Source organism: Lissotriton vulgaris, chromosome 3_1, assembly GCF_964263255.1.
Source record: "Lissotriton vulgaris chromosome 3_1, aLisVul1.2, whole genome shotgun sequence".
Lineage (NCBI taxonomy): Eukaryota > Metazoa > Chordata > Amphibia > Caudata > Salamandridae > Lissotriton > Lissotriton vulgaris.
Genome location: NC_141689.1, coordinates 932691107 through 932705619, shown reverse-complemented (window position 1 = coordinate 932705619; position 14513 = coordinate 932691107).

The window sequence follows — 14513 nt, the reverse complement described above, 5'->3', positions numbered from 1 at the left end:
TAACTCATTCCCCGCCCTCGACAAATGCACACCATCCCCCAGATACATACTGTCATCATTAATACAATTATGCGAGATCGAATGCAATGCCTTGGAACGGAACAACCTACTCACTTTGTTATTCAATTTTCTAACCGAATGATTCAAAGCAGGGATCGAGATAGCCCCCCGCCACACTTTTCGTGGGATCATATGAGACCATGCGATTAGGCACCCCGGAACTCTCCTCGCTAACCAACTTACCGTGGAAAGCATAGCCTCCAGGAGAAGTCGTCTACCGGTGGTGACCAAATCATTGCCCCCCAAATGCACTATGACTATGGACGGCGGTGACCTCATCCGCTCTAACAAGCCCTCAAAAAATTCCTGAAACTGGTCAATACAGAGACCGCCCCTTCCGTAGAAGGACACTCTGTACCCGTATTCCTCAGGTACGTGAACCATGTCACCTGCTTTGAATACGTCTGCAGCCCGTCTCACGTATGAGTGGCCCACGACCCAAACCTCCTTCCTCACAGCCGGTGACGTGCGACCGCTGACCTGGTGTTGGGTCGACTGCTCAGTCTGCCCTGCCGCGTAGGCTTGCGCAACTGAAAACAAACAAAAACAAGAGGCGTGAGTACATGATTACAGTTTCACAACATGTGCAATCGCACGTACCTCTTATAACAATTGGAGGACCAGCGCCCCACACGTTTCACTTGTTCTACATTAAGACCTCTGGCTGTAGCTTCAGTGGCAGCCCCTATACGAAAGGAGTGGGTCCCAAATTCGCCCGGGTCCAAGCCCGCTGCAGCAATGGCCATTGCAAGCACCCGTTGAAACTGAAACCTCGTCAGCGGGGTGGCGTCTGCATGCCTCAACAATGTCCCTCCCCATGATGCCACCCTTCGTGCTAGGTAATCTTCTAAGCACTGTACCGGACACATGGATGAGTCGAGGTTCCTGCGGATGATCGTGCAGTCCCCTCTCCCATCTTGGTCAGTCTTGGACCTGAGAAAGGAGACAATCATCGCATCACCCCTGATCTGGACATGCTCCCTGCACAAGCCCCCCGTCACGTCCCGTTTGTTCCTTGCAACCAGCTCACTAACTCTCATAGCCCCGTGAAATGCCAGCGTAAATGCAGTCCGGAACAAACAGGTCTCGAACGGGGACGAGCATGTGTTCGGGAGCGTGACCAGTAACTGGGACAACCTGTCTAGACCTATCGGTCGTCGTACATCTACTCTGCGACCCTCTAGACGTTGCCACCCACGTAGCGCTTTTTGTACCGTGAAAGACGCTGTTGGGTCCAGGATGCCATGGGCCCTGGCAACAAAGGAAATGGCGGCACGATGCCTTTGGGCCGTAGCCACCGATTTCCCAGCCCTACGTAAGGACATCAGAAAAAGTACTACCAACTCCTCCTGACCCCAAAGTCCTCCTCTCTCTGCCCCCAAAAAGGCTAAATAGGCCTGGAACGCCCCTTCATATGCCTTCCTTGTCCTGGGTGCTAGACTCTCTCCCACGAGGTGACGAAGTTCGGGGCACCGAGAGACCAGAGAGCTTCGGGGAAGGGTGCCGGCTCCGGGTCCGCTGAAGGAAGGAAACCCGAGAAAGCCTGCATGTGAAAACGAGACAGTGCATCAGCAGCCTGATTCATCACCCCTGGGACATGTTTTGCTCTGAATACTACGTTCAGTTGCATACACAGTAAGACAATTTCTTTGAGGAGCCTCAAAATCAACTTACAACGGGCTGCCTGACTATTGATGCATTCTACCACGGTCATATTGTCGGACCAGAACACAACAGAATGATCTCTGAACCCTTCTGGCCAGGTTCTCAGGGCCACCAGAATGGGAAATAGTTCGAGGAAAGCGATGTTACTTGTCAGCCCCTTCGCGTGCCACCATAGGGGCCACTTTTGTGCCGACCATTTTGTGCCGAAGATGGCGCCAAAACCTACGCTTCCTGCTGAGTCTGTCCATAGCCCAAGCTCTTCAGAGGAGACGGCTGGCTTGTTCCAGACGACACGGCCATTGAAGTCCGCCAAGAATGCTAACCAAATCCGCATGTCCTGGCGGACCTCGGCCGATAACCTTGTGCGATGATGACCCTCCTTTAAGCCAACCATCGCTTGGGCAATTGAGCGGGAAAAGGGGCGAGCCATTGGTATCACCCTCAAGGCAAAGTTCAACTTTCCCACTAACTGTTGCAACTGATGCAGTGTAACTTTGGATGCCTTTAAACATACTTGGAGGGCTGCCCTGAATTTCGACACTTTGCTAGCTGGTAAACGGAAGCACCCCTCCCTTGAGTCCAACTCGATCCCCAAAAACTCGAGGCAAGTCGTGGGACCCATAGTTTTACCTGGTGCCAATGGCACGCCAAGATGATCCATTAACACACAGAATTCAGCTAAGGCCCGGGCACATTCGGAAGTACCGGCGGGGCCAAGGAACAGAAAATCGTCAAGGTAGTGCATTACATTTCGGAAACCCGTTTTCTTAGTGAACACCCATTGCAGGAAAGTACTGAATTGCTCAAAGTAAGCACATGATATAGAGCATCCCATTGGCATACACCTATCCATGTAAAATGACCCCCGAAACCCGAATCCCAGAAGACGCTGATCGTCTGGGTGTACCGGAAGCAACCGGAACGCTGACTCGATATCCGATTTCGCCATCAACGTCCCGTGCCCCAGGCGATTCAAGATGGCTACCGCCTCATCAAAAGATGCGTATCGCACCGAACAAACTTCTGGCTCAATTGCGTCGTTCACCGAAAGACCATATGGAGAAGATAAATTATGAATCAAACGAAACTCACCCGGATCCTTCTTGGGGACCACCCCTAACGGAGAACAAACGAAATCCGGTACCGGGGGCTCACTAAACGGGCCGGCGACCCGTCCCCGGCTAACCTCTTTCTGAATTTTTTCTTGCACTACAGATGCATGTTGTAAAACGGAAAGTTGATTTTTGCACATCCCTACACCCTGAAAGTCCCCTACCGGGATGCGGAAACCATGTGTAAAACCGTTCCGCAGCACCCCGGCAGAAGTGCGATCCGGGTATTCGCTGAGCCAGGGAATCATTGCCAAGGTATCAATCGGGGTTGGTAAAGGCGCCCCTCGGCCTAGCTTAGACCTGTTTGGCGCCTCCCTTACCCCCATTCTCACTCGTTCTGGCTCTGCACGATGACTCAGGATGGGACGACCCACACGTACTACACTCATGTTTGAATTTACACGATCCCGGAGGCCTGGTACACTTCCCCTTGTTAAAATTAAAACAGAAACCCTTTCTCCCTGTATTGCCTGCGGGCCTCGACTGGTCGTCGGTGCTCGTACTTGGTCGAAAGGGCGTCCCCACATTTTGGCGGGAGTAATCAACAACAGTGCTCCCGACCAATGGCATTCTTAACATTCCCGATTCTTTCATCTTATCCCATGTTAAAGAATCGTAACAATCCCAAGTCAAACCCTTGTTATGTTCCTTTTCTTTCCTGAACAAATTGTCATAACAAAACCAATGGTTACCTTGATACGCTGTCGAGTAACCCATAATTCGTGATTGATAAACGGGAAACTCAGGAAGCAACTCGGGCCTACGTTCCCCCAAAATTGATGTGAAAATACCCCATGCATTGCCCCAGTTGCCAATGTTCTCATTTACCTTAAAGGCGGCCATCTTTGCGCGCCAAACACTCGGATGCATTAAGTCCTTCTGACTTTTTACATGTTCCACATCATAATGATCAACAAGCAGGGAAAAAATATTCACGTACTCCCCCGCCCAGATCTTTTCCTTTATAGCTAAAGGCACATGTTGTCCTAATCTCTCTCTACGAGAGGGTGCTGACTCGTCCCTTGCAATCGGCAATGGCCGCTTACCTGCACCGGACGCAGCTTCTGCCGCTTGCGGCTTGTCTATCCCCGCCAACGGCGTAGCCACTCTAGCTGCCTCTTTCTTCTCACGAAGCCCTTTTATCAGCGCCTGTGCTTCGGCAGCCGTGGCGCCATCACTACTATCCCCCAACCATGCTGCTAGCTGTGCTGCCAGCTCGGGGGGCATGTCTTCCTTGGATGTCGGGGTGACGACAACGGGGATTGGATTCCCCTCCATCGGTACTGGGGTCGGCGCCTCGAGCGGGGCAGAGGGAACCGGGACGGCCCCACCGGCTGGAACCTTTCTCGGCCTCTTAGGTCTCCCTCCAGCCGGCGGGGTGCCCGAACCCTCCTCCCCATCTCGCTCCGCCAACCGTTTCTTTATGTCGGACACTTCTTTGCAAAGGGCCCGCACCATCTGATCGGTCGTCATTCTTTTTGCGCCTTTCTTGGGCATCTCTCCGAGGAAGTATCTAGAAGACAAAGAAAAAGATCAAAACGCTCAAAATTGGCTCTTCGTTCCGTCCCGAGCTCACGTGTAGCGAGGAGGTGCAGCTTCGGAGCACAAGAACAAGAGGACGTCTTCTGGTCTTGCGCCTTCTTTTATCCGTCTTCAGGGCGGGCGAAAACCCGCCCCTGCCCGCCCCGGGGGCGTGGCTGGCTGCGTCGGTGTCTAGGCCAGCCCACTCTAGGGCGGGAAAAGGCGCGCCCCGGCTACGCCGCTTCGGGCATACCAGCCGAGACGCGCCTCCCGCCCAAAAATGGCTTCCCGGGGGGATCGAGGCACTCATCCATACGTTCGGGGGGACCGAGTGGTCGCCCCTTTCCATTCTCTACTTCATCATAATTTCACATTTAAAACAAAATTCTGCCCTCCGGTGGGCTAATTACCAGTTGGAACCAACTTGGTTGTGTGAGCTCTGAGTCCAAAGGGTGAAGGAAGGTGACGTGCAGGGATGATTTAAATTCAAAATTAATGTTGTAATAACGTGAAAAATAAAAACAATTTTGAAATTAAAAATATGGATAAGAGAGAAGGCAGAACATTTATAGCATGGATATCTTGTGCATTAGAGTCCTCTATAGGTGAATGTAAAGTTCTTCCAACTGGTTAAGGCCCAATTGTTTTAAATGTGAAAGTATGATGAAGTAGAGAATGCCTTAATTTTCCTAAATAACCGTGGCTATAATTTGGTAATTGTAAGTTTGGGAAAAGTCAATCATTATGAAATGCTTAAAAATGCTTTGGTTGTGTAAATACCCCAAACACTACAAATCCCACAATGCCTGTTATGACACACCCAAGTGGGCGTGAATAGTAGTTTCAGGAAATGTTTCAAAATAATGTGAGCTCCAACACACAAACTAACCGTGAACAAGACAGCGGACGCTGTCGAAACGCGTTGGTTTATTTGTTTTTGACCCCATGGATTAATAAATCACTGAAGAAACCGAATTGCAGTGCAGTGCTGGGCTTTGTTTTTTGAAGTGCGACTCCGTTTCTCCTTCCTCAAAGGGGAGAAAATTGTTGAAAAATATATATATATATATATATATATTTTTTTTTTTTACACTGACGAAGGCGGCAACGCCGAAACGCGTTTGTAGACTGATTTGCTGATAAGGTTCTGTTGAATAAAAGACTTGGCGAACCTACGCTGTACTGGCTTGGAGTGCTCTCATTTGGAAAAACCCATGATCTGGGGGTTTTGGCGTTGTGAAATATATATATATATATATATATATATATATATATATATATATATATTTAAAAAATATTTGTAAAAAATATAAATGTAAAATATATATATTTATATACATATGCATTATTAGGTATATATATATATGTATATTCACTTAAAAAACCATAGGTCTCAGGCCTTATATAGTTAGGAATTAGCATTTTAAAAACCTTGCAAATTCATTTAAAAAACCATAGGTTTCAGGCCTTTTTCAGTGAATTTGGTTTTTGAAATGCTAATTCCTAACTATATCAGGTGTGAACCCTATATTTTTTTTAATAAATTTCAAAGGTTTTGTAAATGCTAATTCTATTAGCGGATAACGTTTATATATGTTATTATCCTTCTGGGACCACCTGAGCAGCCATCTTATTTCTCAGGAGAAGTGAGGCACAAGAGAGCACAAAACAAGAGTGGAAAACGCAAAAAGGGGGCAGGGTAGAGACCCCCTGAGCCCATAGCCCTTCTCAGGGGGTCCCAGAAGGACCACCAAGTGCAAAAAAAATTTTTTTTTTAAATCGCGGGGTACGCGCACGGTACGCATACCGTACGCGTACGGTATGCGTACCCCTCGATCTTTTCGATTTTTTTTTTGTTTTGCCCTTGGGGGTCCTTCTGGGACCCCCTGAGAAGGGCTAGAGGGTTGGGGGGGTCTCTACCCAGCCCCCTTTTCGTGTTTTCCACTCTTGTTTTGGGCTCTCTTGTGCCTCAGTTCTCCTGAAAAACAAGATGCTGGCCAACACTTCCTGGTTTGGACAGTTTGGAATGTTGACAGTCGACTGCCAGCCAATCAGAAACTCGTTCGCGCACGTAAGGGTACGCGCACGTACGCGTACCGTACACGTACGGTGCGCATACGGTGAGCGCATATAGATATATAATTTGCTCAAATTCAATTTTCTCAACAACTACTGGAGGGATTTTCACCAAATATAGAAAAGGCACTACTGCATACCTGTCCCTACCATTTTGCCAAGTTTGGTGTAATTCCGTTCAGCCGTTCGGGCTGTAGCCGTGTCTAAAGGTCCCATAGAAAATGCCATTTGAAAAATGTCAAATTCAATTTTCTCAAGAACTACTGGAGGGATTTTCACCAAACATAGCAAAGGCACATGTGCATACCAGATCCTACCATTTTGCCAAGTTTGGTGTAATTCCATTCAGCCGTTCGGGCTGTAGCCGTGTCTAAAGGTCCCTATGGAAATTAACATGGGGAAAACACGTTTTGGGACCCCCTTTTCGGACCCCGCTTGACGAATCCCCCCGAAACTTTCAGGGAAGGAGCCGAGCGGAGCTGGCCAAAATTCTGGAAGATTACACGCGGATTCCTCAATCGGTGCCAAAGTTATTCCCAATAGAATGTTGAGCGCATATAGATATATAATTTGCTCTAATTCAATTTTCTCAACAACTACTTGTATCCGTTACTGGACTTCTTCAGGACTTTCTTGGCATCATGACAGCCTTGATTCAAATCTTTAGTTGCTGGAAATAATCAGTCAATTTTAAGATAAGTGGTCAAGAGAATCTTTCTCAAAGGACAACATGAAGTTCAGGTGCAGTTTCTGAAATGAAGTATCGAACCGCAAGTAGGCGCTATTCGTCCATTATTATGTGGTCATCTGGCTGACAGGGTATGTCTGTTTCTGATGGGGTTCTGTGTGTGTTTCTCTAGTATTTGTGTGTTGCTTTTGGGCAGGCATCGGTTCAGGCATCCCTGTGTGTGTGTTATGTTTATGGCTACACCTAGGGTGTGTGTTGTTTGTGTGTGTATGTACTGAAAAGTACTGAAACGTATTTTCAGCCTTCAGTGTGTGTGGCACTGGTGTTGTGTGTTGTGTTTTCCTGTGCAGCACTCCTGCAGTGGCTCTCTCCATGGTTGTTTGTTGTGTAGCGCAGGGTGTGGATTGGGCTTGCTTGTTGCTGTGCATGGGGGTGCACAGGATGGGCACCTGGCCTGTGACTTGATGGTGTGTTGATGTGTGGTTGGGGGAGGTGTGTCCCTGTGGTCCTTGTGCCCTGCCCATGCCTTGGACTGTCCCTGCCTTCTGCATTGTGCGCATGTGTTGACCACTGCGGTGATGGGACCGGGAACGGGACATTGCTGCAAGTTGGCGGTCGATGTGTGTCCAGGATGCAGTGGGGTAACATGGTGGCAGGTGGGTCATATCTGGGTGCCCTTGCGAATGTATTGTTGCCCCCAGCAGGGTCTCTGTTGTGGAATCGCACCCTGTGTTAGCCCGTGTGTGTTGTTTGTTGTATTTGAGCACTTGCATACCTGTGGTGGCATCCGTATCGGCCCATTTGATGATAGTGCTGTAGCAGGTACCGCACCAGACACACATATAGAGCTGGGTCCGAGGTGGTTGTGACCGGATGGTGTGGACCGTATCTCTGCTATCGTGCTCCGCTGTCGAGTTTCCGACGTCTCTGGTTGGGCGGTGTCTCCGCTGCGGTGCATCAGCTTGTTTGGGCCATCCTAATTTGTGGAGCGGGGGGACGTCATTTTGCACGGTGGTGAGTCTCCATTGGCTCCCACCACAGCAGTGGCGGGTGCACTTTGATGGCGGTGCACGTCGCTCCGCAGCGGGCGGGATTTGACCTATGTTTTATACTAATATGGAGGACGTGTTTCCTGTAGCTCGCAGGCGGAAAAAGGTGTTTTTCCGCCCCGCCAGCACCGCGGTGCCACCGCCCGACATCCTAATGGACCGCCATGTGTGGGAGGATGGGAAGGCCAAGCTCACTGCCACTCAACATAACCTTTATGAAGTGGAGACAAGGCAGGCAAGCTCTTGGCCTGGTAGGATAAACAGGAACAGGGTAGTCGATGGGTGGCCCAATTGAGTTTATATACCGGAGATACCATCAGAGACCCGCAGCAGATAGTTAATACGTTAGCACTCCACTATGAGGCAATATAAACACCTACAGCCGCAGCCACGCTCGAAGAAAATCTTGCGTTTCTCAAAGATATTCAGATGCCCTTGCTTGCATCTAATGATATCCAGGCGCTAGAGGCAGCTTTAACACCAGAGGAACTGACATTAGCTATAAGTGCAATACAACCCAGGAAAGCTCTAGGACCCAACAGCCTACCTATTGAACTTTATCGAAAAGCAGCGACCAAACTCGTACCGCATTTACTTAACATGTATAATGCCAGCCTTGAAGCAGGAGAACTCCCAAGGCATCAGCGCCTAGCAACTATAGAAGCAATTCATAAACCCGGAAAGCCACCACAGGAATGCACATCCTATTGGCCAATTTCACTGTTGAATGCAGAAGCCAAAATACTGGCAAAAACATTGCCCGCCAGATTACAACCGTACCTCACCGGATTGGTACATCAGACCAAGATGGTTTCATGCCAGGCCACAATACTGCACTTAGCCTAAGACACCTGCATGGCATAATTGCCTGGATACCCTTTACGCAAGAAGACGCTGTTATCCTATTCTTGGATGCACGTATGGTCTTCGATTTAGCCGAATGGCCCTTCCTGTTTGCAGTCCTTCGACACATGGGCTTCGGACCTAAATTTTGCGTCTGGATTCAGTTATTACTTTGTAGGAGGTCATGGGTGGTGATGCCACTTCCTGTGATGCCACTGGCAATGTAGCATGCAGTAATGTCACGCACCTTTATGTCACTTCCACGCTGCCTATATTGGTTGGTTCCCCATTCCTTTTTTTTAGGGCTTGCGTCCTGGACAGAGGCAGGAATCGAACATTATAATTGTGTTTACATACACTTTGCACACTTTTAGATATTCACAGTGTGTTATCACAGTACAGCAGTCCATATGGTCACCTCCATTAACGAGAGAGCTGCTCTTCTCCCACAGTGCCTTATGACTCCAGAGATTGTCTCCCTTTCAATAAGTCAAAGTTTTCAGTCTGGACTGAGTTCCTCAGGGCACCTTCCTCCCTCACGAAACATGTTATTTAACTATTGGCAGCTGCAAGGTCCCAAGAGGCGAAGAAGGACAGATGGCCTGTGCCTAGGCCAAAATACGGACGTGGAAAAAGAATCTCAGCTGTAGCCAAGGGCAAAAGAGGAAATCATGTGAAATCTATTAACATTTGCAGACTTTCCCAAACCCGTCACTGGACTTCCACAGCAATAGAACGCCATGGAATGCTGACTTTAGACGATGAAGAACTGAAGAGCATATTGCGCCTGCCTGTCCTTTCTACATACAGCATACGAAGCGTGGAACAGGAAAGGGTTTCATTGTGACAAGGACTGTGGACCTAGAGGGGAGAACAGAAACATATGTAAAGCGCAGTTTGGTGCAGGTGTTTAAAAACAGGGCTTGTCCTCTTTTGTATAATGTAGGTACTTGAAAAGCCGTTCATCAGAAAAGCAGTTCATGAGAAAAGTTGCACCGTGTCCTGAAACAGGTAAATTGTATTTAATAATTGTGTTGAATGTTTATGTTCGAAAATAACGCGATGGTTTTAAGTGAGAGCAATCAATTCGGTCTTTATAGCTTATCTGTTTCTACTCCACGTTCATCTGAAAGGCACAGCTGAGCGAGCAATACTACTTATAGCCATAGTAGGCTCCTTCTCAGCATGAAGGTTTGCTGCCGTGTAAAAGATTAACTGATAAAAGGCCAATCTGAATCATTGCGGCAGCTGTTGTTTTAAGAACTCTGGCAATATATCAGTTGCCACTTTTCCCCTGCCAAATGTACAGCTGCCATCTGCGCCTCAACCAGATCTACAGAAGACGCTATCTTCTTCTGTGCCAGCTCTCATTTCCCCCTCCAAATCCGCGGCCGCCAGTCTAAAGAAGCCCATCAGAACGGAACATTGGCGATCCATGCATTGGTTGCTTTTGACTTTTAATCAGACATTTTATAGTGTGCAATGCGGAAGTCTAACTTAGGCATTCACCTGAGAAAAACAGTAATTGGAAGGGTGCGTAATATAAGTTTAACAAATTAAAAGCCACCTGAAAGTTCACCCTGCACCTGACACGCGTAAATAATACATGCAAACATTTGGCACAAAACCTGACCAGTGTCAGAATGAAAGATAATAAGGAATGGGCTGGGAACGGTTAGTGGCATACTGTAGTAACATACTGTAAGTTAGAAAACGCATTGAAAGAAAAGTACATAGGAATTGTTTGGTGTTGGAAGCTTCTGACCACACATTTCATGTTTTGTGGAAGTTTTTCATTGTGATAGCGAGATAAAGCATCATCTATCTGAAGTGTAGTGAGTGTCAAGATGTATATGTATGTGTATATATATATATATATATATATATACATATATATATATATATATATATATATATATATATATATGAATGAATATTCACTGAAAAAAACAAAGATTACAGAGACTTTATAGTTAAGCTGACATTTCACACTTACGAAACCAGAGAAATTCAGAAGTTATAGTTGGTTGTATTACTAAACAACTACCTACTAAATCATGATTGCCTGAACCACGAAGTCTAAACAATGACCTATGCCAAACCACTAACTATTTTTCCATGACTTACTGAACCACGAACTCCATGTTTAACCACTACACCCAACGCACTCAAAAGAATCCATCAATCATAACTTCAGAATCCTCAATACAGTTCCCAGAGACGCGTGCTGCCAAGCTGCCAAGCTGCAGCCTTGCCAGGTGAAAGCAAGAAGTTGCTTTAATCACCAAAATCTGTGTAGGCAAACTCCTCAGCCTCTTGTGCAGATAAACTTAAATAGGGACACGCTGGAAGCGCCCAGTAGCTAACCACTTCTTCTTCCAGATGTCCGAAATATTAAAGCACATTAAAGAAGATTAATTATAAAAAAATTAAAAACTCAGTCACAAGCTTCCACTCTCGTTTCCCTACCCTAAAGTTTTATTATTGGAAAGTAAATGTTTGGGTAGAGCTACTTCGTTGGCTACGGAGTGAAACAATAAGCTCTTACGAACCACACCAAACACTTCAAAAATGTAAAATAATCTGTGTCCTGTGATCGGTAATACTCCCTGTGAACGTCATAAGTTTGCCTTAGGAGTTCATTTAATGCGTTAGTGATCAAGAAGCTGATAAGGATATGGGAAGCGAAGCTTTCCTGAAATATGTTTCTTGTTAAAAATCCGTAGAAAGAAAATAAAAAAGTATGATCCGTAAATCTGCTGAGAGTCATGGGAGAGAACAGCAGCACCTATCCGAAAAATTCTGCTTACGCAGCTGAACCTCGCGTTTGACATCTACTGTGACAAAACTTCTTGTAAAATATTTGAAAAGGAACACAATACTGAATTTATTAAAATGATCACTGAAAATATGTTTAAATGCAGCAGTTAGATTTTTATTTATCTTCATTTTGTATTCAGGTCGGCGCCCCTCATCTGTCCATATCCCCTCACTCACATTTATTTTATTTTATTTCTTTATACAAATACATCCCCTAAAAACTAACATGTTCCCCCAAGCCCCTAAAAATGAACCCCACTTACCTGTTCCTGTTTTGAAGCTCCTTCAAACAACGACTTGCATGAACATTAGACCGTCTTAGCCTGAACCACGCGAATGCGTGGTTCAGGCTAAGTCATTGTTCTTGCAAGTCGTTCGTCTTTCGTGACTCCAGAACTCATTCTTCCAGAGTCGTTGTTGAGAATGTTTTCCGTTATAGTTAGCTGAGCTAACTAAAACTTGCCCCCCTGCAATGCACTGCTTATGACCTCACATATTACATCACTCATGACATGGTCAATGACATCACTAATGACATCTCAAATGACATTACTGATGACATCATCCACAGATTCTCTGATGCACCCACTCACACCCCAATAAAACCTTTCATTAACCGACTCCAACTTCCACACTACCATTCTCAAAATCATTCACACACTGAACGGATTTGCACCAAACAACAGAAAAGCACAATCTCTGTAACAACAAGGCACAATCTGTGTAACAACTTCTACATTTCTGCCAAATTTGGTGTAATTCCGCCAAGCGTTTTGGAATGTAGGTACGACAACGCGTTCCTATGGGAATTAACATTAAAAATGCTCTCCTATTTTGTGCCCCTATTTCTTGGTCCCCCAAACCTTCCATGACATACAGAACCCACTTTTTTGGGAACATTGTATGCAAATTGGTCAAACAATGCCAAAGCTATAAGCTAGACAAAATACTTTCCATATGGAAACCAGATCCTAACTATAGCTACCTACTGTCAGTCGCTGTGTGTCATGGAAGCTTGGGAGTGATCCGTGCAGTGGGGGCTGAGAAATAGGAGCATGAAATAAGAGTGCGTTAATTCCCATGGGAACGCGTTGTCGAACTTACAGCCCGAACCACTGGATATAATTATGCAAAATTTGGCAGAAAGGTAGATGTTGTTACGCAGATTGTGCTTTTTTTTTTGTTATTTGGTGCAAATCCGTTCATTACTTTTGCGAAATTTAAGATGAAAATTATAGTGATCTCTGTGGCCGCAGATATTTTGCGACAGATTTGCGATTATTAGTGAATGCACACGCCAATGGGAATGCTCTGATTGGCTGGACGCAACCTGAACAGAAAGTGCGGCCACCTTTATATATATCGGAAATGGTTCCCAGGGCTAAAATTTACTGTGAAAGCAAACATAAGCGGTTAGGGTCGAGGTACTCTGATCCCATGTTTCAGAAATGTAAGTGTTATTACTCAAGTTAAGTGTCCAGAATGGATTTTTTTATCATGTGCGATATTCGCGAAGACGCCGTGATCACAAGTGCGGCCCCCATGCACCATCGCATGGACATCGCAACCATCTTAGCGACACCACAAATTTTGGTTTAAATATAAAAAAATATATCAGTGAATCATTAATACACATTGTATTATACTGAGATTCTGCTAAATGGTTTTATAGAGTTATTTGATGGTTAGAATTAATTATATAGCTATCATTTTTGAATGTGGTGGAGGCTATTAAATTCTTATTTTTGCTTTCCACTTTTGTGCCAAATCCGTAGGGATCATGATTACTGATGTCATCGCGATCTCCAGCCTCACTGCGAAAAAGTAAAATAGGTTTTAGAGATGGTTGTTCCAGAAAGACACTAGAAAAACATGAGTTTGAAGTGTACAGTAAAAAAACCCTACTTTATAAAATACTATATTATGTGTGCATATACGTGTTTTTCATTTTATGGAAAAGGCGCAATGGTCACGGTTAACAATGTTGTTGCGACTTCCCGCAAAAACGGAAAATAGGTCCTAAAGATGAGTTTAAAGAAACTTAGTACAAATCATGAGTTTAAACATGTTTTTAAGGAAGCATGTAATAAGTAATATGTGTAGCACAATGTTTACAATGGATTTTTTTAGTTAATATTTTTGGATGACTGGTGGTGGTTTAATGTCTGCTTTCGTTTTGCAATTTTGCAACGTATTTGTGACCATCACGATGTCATCACAAAAATTCTCAAAACTAAAAAAAGGATATTTATAAAGAAAAATAACAATATTTCAAGTACTAGAGTGACTCTGACAAGAGCCTTTGTGTTGATTGTGTGTAGATTACAGCTACTCATAAGACTGGATGCAGAGTTTCAGGTTGCTTAGAAACACCATGTTGCCTTCGTCTGTTAAGTGCACTCCATCATTTCTATAAGTTCCATGCATGTCAAAATGCAGATAGTTGTTATAGATACAGCCCATGCGATGGTCTATGAGGAATGCAGAAACAGTTTTATTACCATGTTTCCTGGCTTTGTCAATCTGTGCACAGAATTGATTTGACCATTTCCATTTCTGTCTTTGGCATATATTAGAGGACACCAAGACAGTGTGAGGGAAAAGTGACATCAGTTCTGAAGAGGTATATTTCAGTAGGATTTCAAGCCCTAGCCCAGTCAATGTGCCTAGATCATTGAC